We start from the raw sequence: 19381 nt of genomic DNA, 5'->3' as shown, positions 1-19381 counted from the left end.
GTGAACTTCTTAAAATGTTTCATTTCCTTGAATTAAATTTGTTTTCCTATGTAATTTCTCTTTTCCTATCTTAGCCATGACCACCTAATGTTCTGGGGGTTTCTTTTATATGTGAATCTAAGACTGATTATTTTTTTAATTCAGATACTTCAACAAAAGCAAAACATTTTACCCAAGTTACCCTAATAGTACACCTCTGGTTTGTTAGCAGGAGTTTGAATTGTATATATATCTGAAGCAAATACAGGGTATTGATGAGCAAAAGTAGGAACTGAGTTATTTGCTTCTGGTAATATTTTTTTTTTCTTCTCTAGTAATATTATTAGTCAGTATGGCTTTGATTTTATTATCATTTCATACTAAATTGCTTTCTTCATTTAGTTATTTCTAAAATTCATTCATTATCTTATGTTTCTTAATTATGTTCCTCATAATTAATTTTAATATCTTAGTTATTTCAAAATATGCAACAATCAAGCTGATGCATTATTCTGTGACTAGATCTTTCTTCCCTCTTATACCAGATCTTAACAATGATTTGATAACAGTATTATTTGTTCTTATATATTTGAAAGATGAAAACACTCCATTTGGTTTTCACTTTCTTTAGTGAAAGTCACTTACTTGTGTCCAACTCTTTGCAACCCCATGGACTATACTGTCCATGGAATTCTCCAGGCCAGAATATTTGAATGGGTAGCCTATCGCTTCTCCAGGGGATCTTCCCAACCCAGGGATTGAACCCAGATCTCCCACATTGCAGGTGGATTCTTTACCAGCTGAGCTACAAGGGAAGCCCAAGAACACTGGAGTGGGTAGCCTATCCCTTCTCCAGCAGATCTTCCTGGGGGTCTCCTGCATTGCAGGTGGATTCTTAACCAACTGAGCTATCAGCAAAGCCCAACTTTCTTTAGGTTAACCAAAAATAATCACTTTTTTTTTCACTCCTCCTTCCCCTTTAATGTTTGTTATTTACCAAAAAAAAAAAAAAAAACTTTATTGAGGTATAGTTTATGTCAGCAAGCCATGTAAGTTATATATTCCCTTTCTTGACATTTACAATTGAAAAATTTCCCTTTTCTATACTCTACCACCTTTCAACTCCATCTTTATGAAACTTCTTTTTAGTATTTCTTTCAGTATATAGTACAAACAAAGGCCTTGGCAGTAGTAGACTTAGATCAGAAAACACTTTAAACTGGTTAGAATTAGAGTGATCAAGCATCCTGGTATGCCTGGGACCAAAGGATTTCCTGGGATACAGGACTTTAGATGCTAAATAATGAAAGTTCTGGCAAACTAGTCCCAAGATGAGTTGTTCACTCTGTTATGATCCCATGAGAGAGTTTGAAAACTACTTTACCATAAAAAAAAAGAAAAACAACTTTTATGTTTAAAAATTCTACCCTTATCCCCAGGTAATCTACATTTCTCTTCTTAAAAATCACTAAATACATGTCTTCTAAAGTGTTCATCTACTTTGTGGAAGAGTTATCTGTCATTTACACTACCATTGTCATTTTTGGTCAACTTTGGGTATCTTTATATTGAACTGGAAGCTTCACTTTTATTAATACATGGATACTTTCAAAGAGTCAACTAATAATACCTACCATAAACAACAGTAATTACACCATGTCCCCCCACCCCCAATCAGTGATAACACTTTTCAATTATTTCATCAAATCCTTCTGGTTTTAAATCTTTAAGAAGGATGCCTGTGATTTTGTGATTCTTAGTTTACCTATTTCCTGTTGAATTCCCGACCATGGGATGTGATTGACAAGCTCTCTTTATTCTCCTGCCCCATATACACACATTAACATGTACAATTTTTATCCCTACATCAACACACAGAATTTTGTCATTTGATTAAATCAGAATTCTCAGCTTGTACTGTTTTTTGCGTGCTACTTAGGGTTGAACTAAGTCATAAACATTATTATTTTACTTTTTCCCCCCTCAGTTGTCATTTTCTTTGGAATTAGCTGGCTTTTGTTGTTGTTTGCTTAGTTTTTTGTTCTGTTCTTCATTAGTTCTTTTGTGTGTGTTTTTGTTGTTGCTGTTGTTTTGGTTTTTTTGTAGAAGTCTATTCTGGAGCTTTATGACCTGCTCCAGTCTGCATTGGTTTTCCACTCTTCTTCATATGTAACTAGTATCTTGAGATCTTCTTTAGCTGTCACTTTCAGGATGGCCTTTGCATCTTGTTCTTTGTGTGTTTTCTGTATCTCATATATTTGTGTTTAAATATACCTGCTGATTCTGATGCAGCAGAAAATCTCTAAAGTTTATTATTTCTGTACATTTCCATCTATCTGTAATTGAGGAATATGTATGTTTTACATACATACATAATATAGGAATATGCTTATATCTAAAATATATATATTTATATACAATATATATATAACTATAGGAATATACAAATATATATAATTATAATATAAATAGAATATATAATATATATGATATTTGTAATATAAATTATATTTATATAAGATTTATAATATATGTTATATATAAATAGATAAAAATAGGAATATGTTTATAATTAATGTATATTTTTAGAATAGATAAATGATTAGCATTTCAAAAATTCTGGCTGATAGTATAAAATTTGAGAAAACATGTTCTAAAATAACAAAAATAACATATACAAATGCAGTCATTCGGCAATAATAATGGTGTCTCAAATAAAACTAATAACAACTGTCTCTCCTGCTGCCCTGTTGTAACTACTTCTAACATTTGTATAGCCTTTCTGACATTTTTATTTTGTTTGTAAAGACATGCATAGAGAATTTTTTTAACTTTTACTATTCATATTATATTATAATTATTCATATTTTATAACTCAGAAACATATTGTAAGTATTCTTAAGCCAATATATCTACCACATTATCTATACCACCTGCATTTAGTATTCTATGGTATAGATGTACTCTCATTTATTATATATTACCCTCTCTTTGGACGTATGTCATATGTTTTTTCCCCATTTGCCATTTCTGTTTGAATTTAGTCTATGGTAACTTTTTCTATAAAGCAGTTTTAAAATACTGTGGTATCTATACTATCTTTCCTCTCTTTTCTGAATTCTGGAGTTTCATTGCTATGCAAAAAGTCATCTTCAACAAAAGTATTATAAATTTTCTATAATTTTTCTTAAAACATTGTTCTTAATAAGTTTTTATTTTATAAATTCAAAAATACCCTATTTACCTTAGCATTTTATCTGGGCTTTCTGCATTCTATATTAAATAAAAAATTGCTATATGTTTTTATTTGGGGGCTGTCTTCCCAGGTTTGCAGTTATACTTGTTAAATTCCTTTACTATCCTGTTTTCTTTAACTCTAGTGTAATTTACATAAGAATTAACTGTTCTTAAAAGTAAACTAGAACTCACCAATAATATAACCGTATTAGCTTGGCCTCTTTTTTTGGCTGTAGATCTTTTGACAGAGTTTTTTATTCCTTTTACAACAATTGATATGTTTAATTGTTCTATACATTCTTGACATTTTATTCTAATCATTACTGACATTCAGTGTTAAATCACAAAATATGTATATAGCACATAATCTAACATATGACGATTGCTTCTGTCTTCCTATGTTCCCTAAATCAGATATAGTATAGTTTTAATTTTCTTTCTTTATGCTTGGTTTATGATAAATTAAGGTAAAGGTTTTTTTTTTTTTTTCTTTTTTAATATTTATTGTCCTATCACAGTACTAAAGAAAAATCTTTGTTGGATTTATTTTGTATTAGCTTTTTTGCTGTGAGAAGATGTTTTTCAACTGTGCATATTTAAGTACTTCTAAATATAGATTTCCTTATGTATTATAATTAAAACAATTTTTAAATGTTATATATGTTTGCTACTTTAAAAACCATGTGATGAAAATGTTAGCTTTGTTACTGATAAAAAGATCAGTTGGTCAATGAAACTTACATCTCGCTGGGTAAGTGGCCTTGATAAGGCTTAACTTCTATATTAGGAAGGGTTAGCAATCCGGTCAGTCACAGTTACTATTTCAACCACAGGCCCTCCCACATTGGGGGGTCTGCCTTTATAAACCGAATACTAAAGAGTTAATAGGCAGGCAGATCTGAAAAAATAAGTGAGAAAAGATACTTAGGTAAGTCCTTCTCCCAAGATGACTTTGTTATGATTGGTTTCAACTGTTAACAGAAAGCCCCCAAATCATAGTGGCTTAAAGACAGAAGTTTCTGTAAAAACAACATCCAGAGAAAGGCAATACAAGGCTACTATGATAAGCAAGAAAAAATAAAAGCCAGAAGGAAAGGAATGGAATAATATTCTCAAAGTACTAGTTACTTGTATGTGTATGTGTGGGCGTGGGAGTGGGAGGGGTCATGTCATAATTAAAATCATTGGATTAGTATTATTTTTTTCATTCAATTTCAGATATATTAAATTTTCTTTTATGTATTTTTTTTTGTTTATACATATTAAAGTGCCCTTAGGATTTTAATGAAGCAGTAACACTACTATATTATGAAACTTTTTTTCCTTACTGGTTGTTTCATTGCCTCATAACGATTGTTCCCAGTTGATATAACTTTATCAGTTTGCTTTTTCTTTTTAAATTCCTGTTATTAATTACTTCTCTGTTTATTAAGTAGTTATGAAAATATATTTACTAAACTATAAAACTTGCTGAAAAGTACACAGTTCATGAGTTTACAGCTCAGTAAATTATCACAGAGTACACATATTCATGTAACTACCTATCAGGTCAAGAAATAGAACATTATAATACTCCAGAAACTACCCTTGTTTATCCTTCATGTGAACTACACTCTTCCCCTATCCAAAAGTATATGTTATCTGAACTTCTAACAATGTAAGTAAGTTTTCTTGTTGAACTTTATATACCTGGAGTCTTTTACTGTAGGTCCATTATGTCTGGCTGCTTTTACTCAAGAATATGTTTGGAACTTCATATGTATTATTGGATATAGTTAGAATTTGTTCATTCTCTTAATGGTATTCCATTGTATAACTACACTATTTTTGTCCCATTCTGTTGATGGGCATATTCAAAATGTATTTATTATGTGCTTATATCACAGTATTTATATCAGCATACTAGTGAATATAGCCAGGGAAATGATGGACTAAGTTTCTGCCTTAATGAAGTTTATTTTCTAGGGGAAAGTAAATACTAATTAGAGTTATAATCAGTATGATAAGTAGCATTTTGACATGGAAGAACATTTAACGGAAAATCAGAAATGTTATCAAGAGGACTTCTTAGAGAAAGTGATGTTTAAACTAGTAAAATATACATATATCAAAACATAGAATGTAAACATTTCTCTCTCACTTTTTATCTTTTTCTTTTTTTATTGAAGGATAATTGCTTTACAGAATTTTGTTTTCTGTCAAACCTCAACATGAATCAGCCATAGTTATACATATATCCCTTCTCTTTTGAACCTCCCTCCCATCTCCCTCCTCATCCCAACCCTCTAAGTTCATACAGAGCCCCATTTGAGTTTCCTGAGCCATACAGCAAATTCCCCTTGGCTATCTATTTTACATATGGTAATGTAAGCTTCCACATTTCTGTTTTCATACATCTCACCCTCTCCTCCCCTCTCCCCATGTCCATGAATCTATTCTCTATGTCTGTTTCTCCATTAATGCCCTGTAAATAAATTCTTCAGTACCAGTTTTTTAGATTCTGTATATGTGCATTAGAATACAATATTTATCTTTCTCTCTGTGACTCACTTCACTCAGTATAATAGGTTCTAGGTTCATCCGCCTCATCAGAACTGACTCAAATGCTGAGTAATATTCCATTTGTGTATATGTACCGCAACTTTTTTATCCAGTCATCTGTCAATGGGCATCTAGGTTGCTTCCATGTTCTAGCTATTGTAAATAATGCTGCAGTGAACAATGGGATACATGTGTCTTTTTCCATTTTGGTTTCCTAGGGTATATGCCTAGGAGTAGAATTGCTGGGTCATATGGTGGTTTTATTCCTAGTTTTTTAAGGAATCTCCATAGTGTCTTCCATAGTGGCTGTATCAATTTACATTCCCACCAACAGAGCAAGAGCGTTCCCTTTTCTCCACACCCTCTCCAGCATTTATTGTTTGTAGATTTTTTGATGATGGCCATTCTGACCGGTTGTGCGGTGATATCTCATTATGGTTTTTATTTGCATTTCTCTAAAAATGAGCAACATTGAGCATCTTTTCATGTGTTTGTTAGCCATTTGTGGTCTTCTTTGGAGAAATATCTGTTTAGGTCTTTTTCCCACTTTTTGATTGGGTTGTTTGTTTTTCAGGCATTGAGTTATATGAGCTGCTTCTATATTTTGGAAATTAATCCTTTGTCAGTTGTTTCATTTGCTACTATTTTCTCCCATTCTGAGGGTTGTCTTTTCACATTGCTTATAGTTTCCTTTGCTGCGCAAAAGCTTTTAAGTTTAATCAGGTCCCACTTCTTCACTTTTGTTTATATTTCCATTACTCTAGGAGGTGGGTCATAGAGGATCTTGCTTTGATATGTTTTTGAGTGTTCTGCCTATGTTTTCCTCTAAGAGTTTTATAGTCTCTGGTCTTACATTTAGGTCTTTAATCCATTTTGAGTTTATTTTTGTGTATGGTGTTAGATAGTGTTCTAATTTCATTCTTTTACATGTAGCTCTCCAGTTTTCCCAGCCCCGTTTATTGGAGAGGCTGTCCTTGCCCCATTGTATATTCTTGCCTCCTTTGTCAAACATAAGGTACCCATAGGTGCATGGGTTTATTTATGGGCTTTCTATCTTGTTTCATTGATCTATATTTCTGTTTTTGTGCCAGTACCATACTGTCTTGATGATGGTAACTTTGTAGTATAATCTGAATTCAGGAAGGTTGATTCCTCCCAGCTCCATTCTTCTTTCTCAAGACTGCTTTGGCTGTTCAGGATCTTTTGTGTTTCCATATGAATTGTGAAATTTTTTGTTCTAGTTCTGGGAAAAATGCCATTGGTAATTTGATAGGGATCACATTGAATCTGTAGATTGCATTTGGTAGTATAGTCATTTTCACAATATTGATTCTTCCTACCCAGGAACATGGAATATCTCTCCATAGGTTTATGTCATCTTTGATTTCTTTCATCAGTCCCTTATAATTTTCTGTGTACAGTTCTTTTGTCTTTTTAGGTAAGTTTATTCCTAGATATTTAATTCTTTTTGTTGCAGTGGTGAGTGGGATTGATTCCTTAACTTCTCTTTTTGATTTTTCATTGTTAGTATATAGAAAGGCAAGTGATTTCTGTGTATTGATTTTGTATCCTGCAACTTTGCTAAATTCACTGATTAGCTCTAGTAATTTTCTGATACTATCTTTAGGGTTTTCTATGTACAGAATCATGTCATCTGCAAATAGTGAGAGGTTTGCTTTTTCTTTCCTGATATGGATTCCTTTTATTTCTTTTTCTTCTCTGATTGCTATAGCTAGGACTTCCAGAACTATGTTGAAAAATAGTGCTGACAGTGGACACCCTGGTCTTGTTCCTGATCTTAGGGGGTATGTTTTCAGTTTTTCACCATTGAGAGTAATGTTTGCTGTAGGCTTATCATACATAGCCTTTACTATGTTGAGGTAGGTTCCTTCTGTGCCCATTTTTTTGAGTTTTCATCATAAATGGGTGCTGAATTTTGTCAAAGGCTTTTTCTACATTTATTGAGATTATCATATGGTTTTGATCTTTCATTTTGTTAATATGGTGTATCACATTGATTGATTTGTGTATATTGAAGAATCCTTGCATCCCTGGAATAAACCGAGCTTAATCATTGGTGTGGGAGCTTTTTGATGTGTCACTGAATTCAGTTTGCTAAAATTTTGTTGAGGATTTTTGCATCTATGTTCATCAGTGATGTTGGCCTATAGTTTTCTTTTTTTGTGTTGTCTTTGTCTGGTTTTGGTGTCAGGGTGATGGTGGCCTCATAGAATTAGTTTGGAAGTGTTCCTTCCTCTGCAGATTTTTGAAAGAGTTTTAGAAGAATAGGTATTAGCTCTTCTCTAAGTGTTTGATAGAATTCTCCTATGAAGCCATCTGGCCCTGGGCTTTTGTTTTTGGGAGATTTTTGATCACAGCTTCCATTTGGGTTGTACATAATTTCTATTTCTTCCTGGTTCAGTCTTGGAAGACTGAACTTTTCTAAGAATCTGTCCATATCTTCCAGGTTATCCATTTTATTGCCATATAGTTGTTCATAATAGTCTTTTATAATCCTTTATATTTCTGCATTGTCTGTTGTAACCTCTCCTTTTACATTTCTCATTTTGTTGATTTGATTATTCTCTCTTTTTTTCTTGATGAATCTGGGTAAAGGTTTGTCAATTTTGTTTGTCTTCTCAAAGAACCAACCTTTAGTTTTATTAATCTTTACTATTGTTTCTTTCATTTCTTTTTCACTTATTTCTGCTTGGATCTTTATGATTTCTTTCCTTCTATTAATCTTTGGGTTTTTTTGTTCTTCTTTTTCCACTTGTTTTAGGTATAAAGTTAGGTTGTCTGTTCGAATTTTTTCATACTACTTGAGGTAGGATTGTATTGCTATAAACTTCCTTCTTAGGACTGCTTTTGCTGTACCCCATAGGTTTGGGGTTGTTGTGTTTTCATTGTCATTTGCTTCTAGAAATTTTTTGATTTCCCTTTTGATTTCTTCAGTAACCTGTTGGTTATTTAGAAGTGCGTTTTTTAATCTCCATGTGTTTGTGTTTCTTACAGTTTTTTTCTGGTAATTGATATCTAGTCTCATAGTGTTGTGGTTAGAGAAGATGCCTGATACGATTTCAATTCTTTAAAATTTGATTTGTGACCCAAGATGTGGTCTGTCCTGGAGATTGTTCCATGTGCACTTGAGAAGAGGTGTATTCTTCTACATTTGGATGTAATGTCCTGAAAATATCAATGAGATCCATCTCATCTAATGTATCATTTAAAACTTGTGTTTTCTTGTTAATTTTCTGTTTTGATGATCTGTCCATTGGTGTGAGTGAGGTGTTAACATCTCCAACTGTTATTGTGTTACTGTCAGTTTCTCCTTTTATATCTGTTAGTGTTTGTCTTAAGTATTGAGGTGCTCCTATGTTGTGTGCATATATATTTACAATTGTTATGTCTTCTTGGATTGGTCCCTTGATGATTATGTAGTGTCCTTCCTTATCTCTTGTAATATTCTTTAAGATCTATTTTGTCTGTTATGAGGATTGCTACTTCAGCTTTCTTTTGCTTCCTATTTGCATGGAATGTAGTTTTCCATCCTCCCACTTTTTGTCTTTAGATCTGAAGTGGGTTTCTTGTAGACAGCATGTATATGGGTCTTGTTTTTGTATCCATTCAGCCAGTCTGTGTCTTTTGGTTGGAGCATTTAATCCATTTACATTTAAAGTAATTATTGATGTATATGTTCCTATTACCATTTTCTTATTTGTTTGGGGTTGATTTTGTAGATCTTTTTCTTCTCTTGTATTTCTTGACTATATTAGTCCCTTTAACATTTGTTGTAAAGATGGCTTGGTGGTACTGAATTATCTTAATTTCTGCTTGTCTGAAAAGCTTTTCATTTCTCCATCAATTTTTAATGAGATCCTTGCCAGGTACAGTAATCTTGGTTGTAGATTTTTCCCTTTCAGTACTTTAAATACATCCTGCCATTCCCTTCTGGCCTACAGAGTTTTTTCTGAAGGATCAGCTGCTAAGCGTATGGAGTTTCCCTTGTATGTTAGTTGTTGCTTCTCCCTTGCTGCTTTTAATATTCTTTCTTTGTGTTTAGTCTTTGTTAGTTTGATTAATATGTGTCTTGGTGTGTTTCTCCGTGGGTTTATACTGTATGGGGCTCTTTTGCCTCTTGGACTTGATTGACTACTTCCTTTTCCATGTTGGGGAAATTTTCAACTATAATTCTTCAAAATTTTTCTCATACCCTTTCTTTTTCTCTTCTTCTTCTGGGACCCCTACAATTTGAATGTTGGTGCATTTGATATTGTCCCAGAGGTCTCTGAGAGTATCCTCAGTTCTTTTCATTCTTTTTACTTTATTCTGCTCTTCAGAAGTTATTTCTACCATTTTATCTTCCAGCTCACTAATTCGTTCTGCTTCAGATATTCTGCTATTGAGTCCTTCTAGAGTATTTTAAATTTAAGTAACAGTGTTATTTGTATAATTATTCTTTAATTCTTCTCAGTTTCAGTTTAGTCACTCAGTCTTGTCCGACTCTTTATGACCCCATGAATTGCAGCACACCAGGCCTCCTTGTCCATCACCAACTCCCGGAGTTCACTCAAATTCATGTCCATCAAGTCGGTGATGCCATCCAGCCATCTCATCCTCTGTCGTCCCCTTCTCCTCCTGCCCCCAATCCCTCCCAGCATTAGAGTCTTTTCCAATGAGTCACCTCTTCGCATGAGGTGGCCAAAGTATTGGAGTTTCAGCTTTAGCATCAGTCCTTCCAGTGAACACCCAGGACTGATCTCCTTTAGGATGGACTGGTTGGATCTCCTTGCACTCCAAGGGACTCTCAAGAGTCTTCTGCAACACCACAATTCAAAAGCTTCAATTCTTCGGTGCTCAGCTTTCTTCACAGTCCAACTCTCACATCCATACATGACCACTGGAAAAACCATAGCCTTGAGTAGATGGACCTTTGTTGGCAAAGTAGTGTCTCTGCTTTTCAATATGCTATCTAGGTTGGTCATAACTTTCCTTCCAAGGAGTAAGCGTCTTTTAATTCCGTGGCTGCAATCACCATCTGCAGTGATTTTGGAGCCCCCCAAAATAAAGTCTGATGCTGTTTCCACTGTTTCCCCATCTATTTCCCATGAAGTGATGGGACCAGATGCCATGATCTTCGTTTTCTGAATGTTGAGCTTTAAGACAACTTTTACACTCCCCTCTTTCACTTTCATCAAGAGGCTTTTTAGTTCCTCCTCACTTTCTGCCATAAGGGTGGTGTCATCTGCATATCTGAGGTTATTGATATTTCTCCCGGCAGTCTTGATTCCAGCTTGCGCTTCTTCCAGCCCAATGTTTATCATGATGTACTCTGCATATAAGTTAAATAATAGGGTGACAATACACAGCCTTGACGAACTCCTTTTCCTATTTGGAACCAGTCTGTTGTTCCATGTCCAGTTCTAACTGTTGCTTCCTGACCTGCATATAGGTTTCTCAAGAGGCAGGTCAGGTTAATTCTTCTAGGCCTTTGTTAATTGGTTCTTGTATTTTCTCCATTTTGTTTTCAAGGTTTTTGATCATCTTTACTATCATTATTCTGAATTCTTTTTCAGGTAGTTTGCCTAGTTCCTCTTCATTTATTTGGACTTCTGTGTTTCTGGTTTGTTCCTTCATTTGTGTAGTATTTCTCTACCTTTTCATTTTCTTTTTTTTTTTTAAACTTACTGTGTTTGAGGTCTCCTTCTCCCAGGCCTCAAGGTTGAATTCTTCCTTTTGGTTTCTTTGCTCCTAAGTTGTGTAAACTTCATGTAGGGTGATATTTGTGCTGTGTTGGTTTGTTTGTCTGTTTTTCCTCTAATGGGCAAAACTGAGTGAGGTGGTAATCCTGTCTGCTGATGATTGGGTTTGCATTTTTGTTTTGTTTGTTGTTCAGATGAGGCATCCTGCACAGGTTGCTACTGGTGGTTGGGTGATGCTGAGTCTTGTATTCAAGTGGTTTTCTTTGAGTGAGTTCTCACTATTTGACACTCCCTAGGGTTAGTTCTCTGGTAGTCTGGGGTCTTGGAGTCAGTGTTCCACTCCAAAGGCTCAGGGCGTGTTCTCTGGTCAGGAAGATTCCACAAGTGGCTTGTGGCATTAAGTGAGATTAAAACAACTATCAAAAAATGAGAAAACAAAGATGAACCCCAAATGGCAGTTACAAAGTTAGGCAAATAATAATGAAAATAATGGAATATACACATATACACCCATGAGCAAAGTCAAAACAGTCCAACATAAATAAAGTACAATAGATTGACCTGGCAAACAAAGGAAATAAAAAATTATATTTACCAGTTAAGAACAAAACTAAAGCACAAACTGGAAAACAAAACTAAAGCAAAGTGCCAAGTGGGGAATAAAGCAATGAAAACAAAACTGACAAATATGTTGAGAGGAAAGGAAAGAAAAGAAAAAATATATATGCAGTGTTAAATAGAGATAGATGAAGAAGATTTATTATATACATTAAAAATTAACTGCAAGGGGAAAAGATCAGTAGGAAAGGCAAACAAAGGCAATAATGTAAAAAAATATATAATAGGTTTTAAAAAAGTAAAAGTTAAAATTATAAAAGAGAGAAAAAAAGAGAAGAGGAAAAAATGGAAGGAAAAAGGAAAACTCCACAGAATGGCAAAAACCCAATGTAAATGCAGAGGTTTATAACAACAATAAAAAGTGCGACTGAATATACACATGTACATATACACCCATAAGCAAAATCAAACCAGTCCAACAAAAATAAAGTACAATATATTGACTTGGCAAACAAAGGAAACCAAAAATTATATCTACCAGAACAAAACTAAAGCACACACTGGAAAACAAAACTAAAGCAAGGTGCCAATTGGGGAATAAAGCAATGAAAATAAAACTAACAAATATGTTGAGAGGAAAAGGAAGAAAGAAAAGAAAAAAAGGATAGATATGAAAATTTAAGTAGATGAAGTTTTATGTACATTAAAGGTTAACTGCATTGGAAAAGAACAGTAGGAAAGGCAAACAAAAGAATAAATGTATAATAATAGTAATAGGTTTAATAGAAAAAATAATAATAGGTTTAAAAAAAAAAAAAAAAAAAAAGAAAAGCTCCCAAAACTGCAAAAGCCCAATGTAGAGGCAGAGGTTTATAACAACAATAAAAAAATGTGAGAAAAAAAAGAAAAAACCTCAAAAGCTTAATTAGATTTTGTAGTGCCAATAAAATCGACAACTACAACAGTGGGATGGGGGGAATTCAAAAGAATATACAGAACAAGTCAAAACATAAGAATAATAAATGTTTTTTGTGAGTCACTGCTGTCAGAGTCCTTTCCCTCACTGGGAGACATAGTAAACCTCACCTCGCTAGAATACCCTCCAACACTGTGATATCTGGACTTGTTGTGGGGCCAGCTCAGATTCTAATCTGGTCCTACTCCTGTGTGTTCTTGCCTCCAATTTCCACAGCTATCAGAACTAGTGTGTTTTATTTTGTAGGAGCTCTCAATGATGTTTTATGTATTCCATAGACGCAGAGTCAGCCTAGTTGATCGTGTAAATTTCATCTGCATCTTGTACAGCTGGTGGGAAGATTTTGAGTCTTCTTCCTTAGTCACATTGCTCCTGGGTTTCAACTGTGGTTTTATTTACACCTCTGCATGTGGGTTGTCCACTGGGGTTTGCTCTTGAGGCTGCCCTGGAGGACTTGGGTTTGCCTCTGTGAAGGCCAGATGTGGAGGTGGTGCAGCTGCTTGGTTTGCAGGGGTTCTGGCAGCACCAGGTACTCAGGGGAGTTGGAGGCTAGGGCAGCAGGAAATATAGTGCTCTAGAAGGGTATGGCAACCAGTACTGGCCAATACGCTCCAATATTCTTGCCTGTAGAATTCCCCCCTCCCTGACAGAGAAGACTGGCAGGCCACAGTCTACAGGATCGCAAAGAGTCGGACACTACCAAAGCGACCTTGTGCACATAGATGCAAGACTTTTTTTTGCCTGTGGCAGCTCTGCCCCAGTGAGAGTTGAACATGAAGGTGGCACAGCTGCTTGGCTTGCAGGGACCCTGGCAGTGCCAAGTGTACAGGGACATAAACTGCCTCCTCCGCAGGAGTTATGGCCCTATCAGAGTCTTTTTTCAAGCCTCTTGTAGCTGGCAATCAGAATACCTCTTTGGCCAGTCTTTCTCCACAGCTCCGCCCATTCAGGCACTTAGAGGGCTCCCTAGCCTGGGGTCCTTCTCTGTCAGGCCCATAGAGGGGCCCCCCGGCTGGGGTCCTACTCTGTAAATCAGTGCATCTGGCACTTAGAGGGGCACCCTGGGTGGGGTCCTGCTCTGTAGTTCAGTGTGTCAGGCGTTTGATGGCTCACCCTCTGTATTGTTCAGCTGCCAGTGCTGGCATGTGGGGAGAAAGAGGCTGTGGTGATGGCTCCACCCCCTACGTGTGACTCAGCAGTATTGCCTTGCTTCCATCGCTGCCCGACTTTCCTCCACAGGCATTTCCCCCCACAGTCTCCTCCCTCACATCCCCTCTGCCCGTGTCTCCGCAGTCAACAGCAGCCCTCTCCCTGGGATTGCTCCACAATCCCTAAACTCCAGCTCCCTGCTGCTACGCTGCACCTTCCAGGGGATCTACATCACTGTCCTGGGTATGTATGGCTGCGGCAAAGACTGTCTGATTCTCATTCCATTTAGGCTGCCACAGATCAGCTGTTTCACTCTCATTCTAAAATGTTTCTCCTATCACTCAGATGATTGCCCCGATGTGGGGATCGGACCCCTGCTTCAATTCCCCCACCCAGTAGTTAGTGTCCTACTAACATTCCTATTTTTCCCCCTAGTTCCTTCATCCTACCGAGTTTTGCGTGGTTCTATATATTCCTTTCCACTCATCAGACATTCCTGTCCTCTCTCAGCTGGTGTTCCGCATGCACCTCTGTGTCTGAAGGTGTACTCCTGATGTATCCATGGAGAGAGATGTACTCCACGTCCACCTACTCCTCTGCCACCTTGTTCTCAGCCTATCTCTCTCTCAGTTTTTAATTTCCACTCCACAATTAACCTCTCTCCCCAATTAATCTCTTATTTCTCATATATGCTTCTAAATAAATAAGACTGATATTCAGTACTCATCCATATGTTATAATTTAAATAAAAATAGAAGTTTCTTCTTTCAGTCTTTTTCTCTCATTCTTTTTCATGTAATGTGGTGGATGATTTAGTCACGTCATGATTTGTAGATTTTTCATAGGTGCATTTTATTTCCTGTTGAACTTACCAAAGTTTATTTAAACACTTTTTTAGAGCAGGGCTTTCTAATTTTCTCCTTGTTATGACAAACAAGGATGAATCTAGTTATGGATCTGGCCACCATAAAATCTGATTGGATTAGTATCTCAATCCTTATAACTTACTCATGGCTTAAGTTAGGAAGCTCTGTCCCACATGAGCTGTTACTGGCAAAGGCTTTATGATCAGATGCCTGGATTTAAATCCTAGCTTTATCACTTAATAATTGTGTGATTTTAGGCAAATTACTGAAATTATCACAGCCAGTTTTTCAATTTATAAATGAGAAGTTATCTTGAGAATTAAATGAGATAATCCATGTTAGACATCACTGGACAGTGTCTATCACATAAAGAATGCTCACAAATTGTAACTATTATTAAATGCCATATTACTGTTTTTGATGCTGGGTATTAGGATCATTTCCAGTATTTTTGAGAATATTCTTATACATATTAGGTTGGTGCAAAAGTAGTTGCAGTTTTGCATTGTTGAACTTTGCAATTTGATGTACATTCTTAAATGTGACTATGTTGTACATCATTTTAATGCACATTTCTTGCTTTATGTTATTTGTTAGTGACATTACTTACTGTTTATTTTATATGTACTTTAGTCTATAGAAATGATATTAGACAAAAAGCAAATTTTAACTATTTTCTTGTTCAAGTTCAAAATGGGTCATAAAGCAGTGGAGACAACTCGCAACATCAACAATGCATTTGGCCTGGAAACTGCTGACAAATGTACAGTGTGGTGGTGGTTCAAGAAGTTTTGTCTAGGAGATGAGAGCCTTGAAGACGAGGAATGCAGTGGCCAGCCATTGGTTGTTGACAGTGACCAAGTGAGAGCCATCACTGAAGCTGATCCTGTTACAGCTACACAAGAAATTGCCCAAGAGCACAACATCAATCATTCTATGGTCGTTCGGCATTTGAAGCAAATTGGAAAGGTGAAAAAGCTCAATAAGCGGTGCCTTATGAACTGACCACAAGTCAAAAAACTCATTTTGATGTGTTATCACTTGTTAATCTCTGCAACAGTAACGAACCATTTCCAATCAGTTTGTGAAGTGTAATGAAAAGTAGATTTTATAAGACAACTGCAATGACCAACTCTGTGGCTGGACTGAGAAGAAGCTCGAAAACACTCCCCAAAGCCATACTTGAATCAAAAAAAGGTCGTGGTCACTGTTTGGTGGTCTGCTGCTGCTGTGATTCACCTCAACTTTCTGAATCCTGGTGAAACCATTACATCTGAGAAGAATGCTCAGCAAATCAATGAGATGCACCAAAAACTGCAACGTCTGTAGACCACATTGATCAATAGAAGGGGTCCAGTTCTCCATGACAACCGTGTGTCATGCACAGCCAACGCTTCAGAAGTTGAACAAATTGGGCTACGAAGTTTTGCTTCATCTGCCATATTCACCAGACCTTTTGCCAACTGAGTACCACTTCTTCAAGCATCTCAACTTTATGAAGGGAAAATGTTTCCACAACCAGCAGGAGGCGAAAGATGCTTTCCAAGAGTTTGTGAAATCCTGAAGCACGGATTTTTACCCTACAGGAGTAAACAAACACTTCTCACTGGCAAAAATGTGTTGATTGCAGTGGTTCCTGTTTTGATTAATAGAAGATGTGTTTGAGCCTAGTTATAATAATGATTTAAAATTCAGGATCTAAAACCATAATTACTTTTGCACCAACTAAATATATTATTGAAAATTCAGTGAACATAACATAGTAGATTTGCCCAGTCAAAATATTTATGAATTTAAACTCACTTGTTTAATTTAAATAAATAAATGGAAAGTTCGTCAGGTTTTATTTTTTCTGTCTTGATAATTTTTAATTGCCACCTATATTCTCAAATCCTTTCAGAATTTGATTGTACCTCATATTATTACAGTGAGGTGGATAATTATATTTCTCAGTATTTTGAGTCTTCTCAGAAAGGAACAAGATATGCCTCTTCACTTTTTTGGCCCCTCTAAGGTCCTTAAGTAAGGTTTTATTATTTTACTTCAGCATGGTCTTATACCTTCTTTTTTAATCTAATCTTAGATGTGTAGAAATTGTTTCTGTGAATTGAGTTACTTATCCTCAATAACAAATTATTGGTAGAGTATCTAGTAGGAAAGCTAATTACTTGTATTTATTCATATAGTATCAAATTACTTTATTACTTTACTTTTTCTGATAGCTTACCAGTGGATTCTCCTGATTATTTCAGTAAACTGCCTCCTAGTAATTATCTCATTTTGTTGTTTAGTCACTAAGTCCTGTCTGACTCTTTTGTGAAACCTGTGAACTGTAGCCACCAGGCTCCTCTGTCCATGGGATTCCCCAGGCGAGAATACTGGAGTGAGTTGTTTCCTACTGTAGGGAATCTTCTTGACCCAGGGATCATTTAATCCCTGTCTCTTGCATTGGTGGGCAGATTCTTTACTACTGAGATACCAGAGAAGCCTCAGTTATCTCATTACCAGGATAATTTTTGTTATACTTTTTTCTTATTTCATTTCTGAAATATATTCAGGCTTTCAGAATATAGTTAATAAAATAATGGTGATAAACTCCTTTGCTTAGTTCCTGAGTTTAATGTGAATGTTTGTTTGTAGTGTTTTATTATTAAATAGGAGGTGTAGTGTTGGTTTTTAATAGCTTCTCTCTTATAGATTTAAAAATAAAGACAGTTTCTTAAATTTAAAGTTAAAGAGTTTTATTTTAAACTGATTGGTATTGGAATTTAGGCATTTTTTTAAAATGCATCTATTAAAGATTCTGCACAAATTTCTTCTTAATGCCTAATTCTTGGAAAGGAAGGATCTTAGCATTGATCATTTTTTAAAATCATTGTAAACACTATCTCTTCTTATATTTTCTTTATGTATACAAGGAAGTTTATCAAAATTAGATGTCAGTCTGGGCATCTATGTTCATATGCAAAATTAACCTTTTTAAAAATATTTGTCAATTTTTGATATTCAGATTATACTAGTTTTATATAATATTAAAGAAATTTACACCCCTTATTTTGTTTGGAGAAGTTTAGATCTAGAAGTCATCTGGTCTTTGAAGATTTGCTATAACAGCACAACTCTAATACAAAATGAGCCTAATTCCTTTATTGGGTATAGATTGTAGGCAGCGTTTTCAGTTATCTGTAGCTTTGCTGGGTCTCTTCAGTTTTTCTGCTTTGTAAAGTAAATTACTTTGTAAAGTAATTCTAGTAACTTATATTTTCCTAGATAATCATCTGTTTAATAAAGATGTTATAGTTTATTGGCATAAACTTATATGTATTATTCTTTTATAAATTTTAAAACCTTTTCCTGTATTTTTGGTATTACCACCTTCCTGATTTCTAATGTTGTTTTTCTTCCATTTTTTGGTCTTCTATTCAGATTTTTGGAAAGAAAAAGCCTTTTGTGGTCTTTATCCAATTGCCACATTATTTTCTTTCTTCTACTTTATTTTGGTTTATTTTCTTTTTCTAGCTTCTTGAAATGTTATTTTATGTTGCTTCAGCTGAAATTTCCCTTGTACCAATCTGGCTGTGTCCTTTAGGTTTTGAGATTTCATATTCCCAATATTATTATCATTTTGATTCATTTGATCCAATAATAGTTTATAGAAGAATACTTTTAAATTTCTAAGTGTTTAGTTTAGGAGTTACCTTTAATTCCTACTTATATAACATACAGTCAAAGACTATAACCTATATGATTCTGATCCTCTGGAATTTGAAGTAGATTTTTTGTATCTCTTAGTACACTATCAATTTTTAAAATAAAATGATATATTTAGCTTTCTGAATTTTACTCTAGCTAATCTTACCTTAGATCTTACTGCCTCCAGAGTATACTATATATTTGTTTATTTGGTATTTTAAATAATCTGTGAAAGTGAAAGTCGCTCAGTTGTGTCCGAGTCTTTGTGACCCCATGGACTATACAGTCCATGGAATTCTCCAGGCCCGAATGCTGGAGTGGGTAGCCTTTCCCTTCTTCAGGGGATCTTCCCAACCCAAGGATCGAACCCAGGTCTCCTGCCTTACAGGCGGATTCTTTACCAACTGAGCCACAAGGGAAGCCCAGATGTAACTTCTATAAGAAGTAATACATGTAGAGTATTTTTATCATATGATTCAGAAAAGTAGAAAAAAGTCAAACTAGAAATCATTTGGAAGAAGATTTCAAAAAGAGTTTTAACCAGTCTAATTGAATGGATCATATGTGGCTTGATGGGAGATGGTCAAGGACGTCTTCCAAGTAGAGAACTTAAGAAACAAAGGCTTGTGCATTTGTGAGGAGTGGAGCTTGATCTAAATAGAGGAGTAACAGGAAATAAG

The 19381-nt window shown here is 35.2% G+C and overlaps 1 protein-coding gene and 1 long non-coding RNA gene across 6 annotated transcripts in view; both read left to right on the top strand.

Moving 5' to 3' along the window:
• Window positions 1-19381, top strand: part of USP25 (ubiquitin specific peptidase 25) — a 160853-nt gene that overhangs the window by 124368 nt on the left and 17104 nt on the right. The gene's annotated exons all lie outside the window — the stretch shown is intronic.
• On the top strand, window positions 14248-18322 carry LOC138987225 (uncharacterized). Its single transcript, XR_011463663.1, has 2 exons — window positions 14248-14385; window positions 15696-18322. It is a non-coding gene; the product is annotated as an uncharacterized lncRNA (long non-coding RNA).

The sequence above is a fragment of the Bos mutus genome, chromosome 1 (genome assembly GCF_027580195.1).
Source record: "Bos mutus isolate GX-2022 chromosome 1, NWIPB_WYAK_1.1, whole genome shotgun sequence".
NCBI classification, from domain to species: domain Eukaryota; kingdom Metazoa; phylum Chordata; class Mammalia; order Artiodactyla; family Bovidae; genus Bos; species Bos mutus.
This window is presented reverse-complemented; position numbering and strand designations above follow the sequence as displayed.